Source organism: Artibeus jamaicensis, unplaced genomic scaffold, assembly GCF_021234435.1.
Source record: "Artibeus jamaicensis isolate MK-2021 breed Jamaican fruit bat unplaced genomic scaffold, CSHL_Jam_final contig_432, whole genome shotgun sequence".
NCBI lineage: Eukaryota > Metazoa > Chordata > Mammalia > Chiroptera > Phyllostomidae > Artibeus > Artibeus jamaicensis.
Window position 1 is genome coordinate 3,233,669 of NW_026521828.1, and position 1,472 is coordinate 3,235,140.

Sequence of the window (1,472 nt, forward strand, 5' to 3'; positions counted from 1 at the left end):
CATGCTAAAAAATACAGTGACAAAAAAAGAGTAAAATTTTGTTTGAGATACACAGGAAGGAAGACATGTTACAGGCACACCTGGGACGTACTGCAGCTTCCGTTCCAGGCTGCTCACAGTAAAGCAAGTCACATAATTTCTGTGTTTTCCAGTGTACACACAAGTAATGTGTACACTATACTGTAGTGGGTGAAGTGTGCAATGGCATCCTATTTAAAGAAAAGTACACACCTTAATTTAAAAAATACTTTACTGCTAAATAATGCTACCCATCACCTGAAATGTCAGTGAGCTGTGAACTTTTTGTTGCTTTAGGGTCTTGCCTCATAGATGGTAACGGCCCCACTGGTCAGTGTGGTGGTCGCTAAGGGCTGGGGTGGTTGTGGCAACTTCTTAAACTAAGACGACAAAGTTGGCCACGTGGATTGACTCTTCCTTTCATGAATGAATGATCTATAGTGTGAGATACTCTTTGATAGCACTTACCCACAGGAGAGATTCTTTGAAAACTCAACTCAATTCTTTCAAATTCAGCTCTACTTTATCAACCATGTTTATGTAATATTCTAATTGCTGTCACTACAATAACTTATACAGCATCCTCACCAGGAGTAGATACCACCTCAAGAAACAACTTTCCTTGCTCATTATTAGAAGCAACACTTCATCTGTCATATTTTTATCATGAGAGTGCAATCCCTCAGTCACATCTTCAGGTTCCGTGTTTAGTTCTCTTGGCATCTTCAGTTACTTCCTCCACTGAGGTCTTGAACCCCTTAAAGTTACCCATGAGGGTTGAAATTAACTTCTTCCGAATTCCTTTTAATGTTGATAGTCTGACTTCTTCCCATGAATCCTGAATGTTCATAATGGCATCTGAATGGTGAACACTTTCCAGAAAAGTCCCAAATTTACTTTGCCCAGACACACCAGAGGAATCACCATGTATGGCAGCTGTAGCCTTATACAATGCACTTTTTAAATAATAAGACTTCAAAGATGAAATGACTCCTTGATCCATGATGGGCTGCAGAGTGGATGTTGTATTGGCACGTGTGTTGTATTGGCCTGCATTAAACAGCATTAATCTCACTGTACATCTCCATCAGAGCTCTCGGGTGGCCACGTGCAGTCAGTGAGCACAGCAATTGTCAGTGAGCATAGCATCTGCCATGGCATAGCTATAGGGGACCGGTCTGTCTTGGCCTGGCAAATGTGACTCAGCTCTGTATGGAAAACCTACAGAAGCAAAGTGGAGGGCAGGAGCCAGACCTTCAAACGGAGTTTTCCCATGGGAATCAGGCCTAGAAATGCATACAGATTATTATAGCTGGCTCTTGCTAAAACTCCCTCACCCTGGTCTAAAACAACAAATGTATATTATTTATCCTCAAGGTAACTCCCAAAACCCGTGTGAGCTCTCCCACGGACAAAGCTAATGAGCTCATTGCCATCCCCCTCTGCATGCTATT

The 1,472-nt window shown here is 42.1% G+C and overlaps 1 pseudogene; it reads right to left on the bottom strand.

Annotated features, from left to right (window-relative positions):
* Nucleotides 1-311: 311 nt before the first annotated feature.
* LOC119065802 (tigger transposable element-derived protein 1-like) lies at nt 312-1,121 on the bottom strand (annotated as a pseudogene).
* Nucleotides 1,122-1,472: the final 351 nt, after the last annotated feature.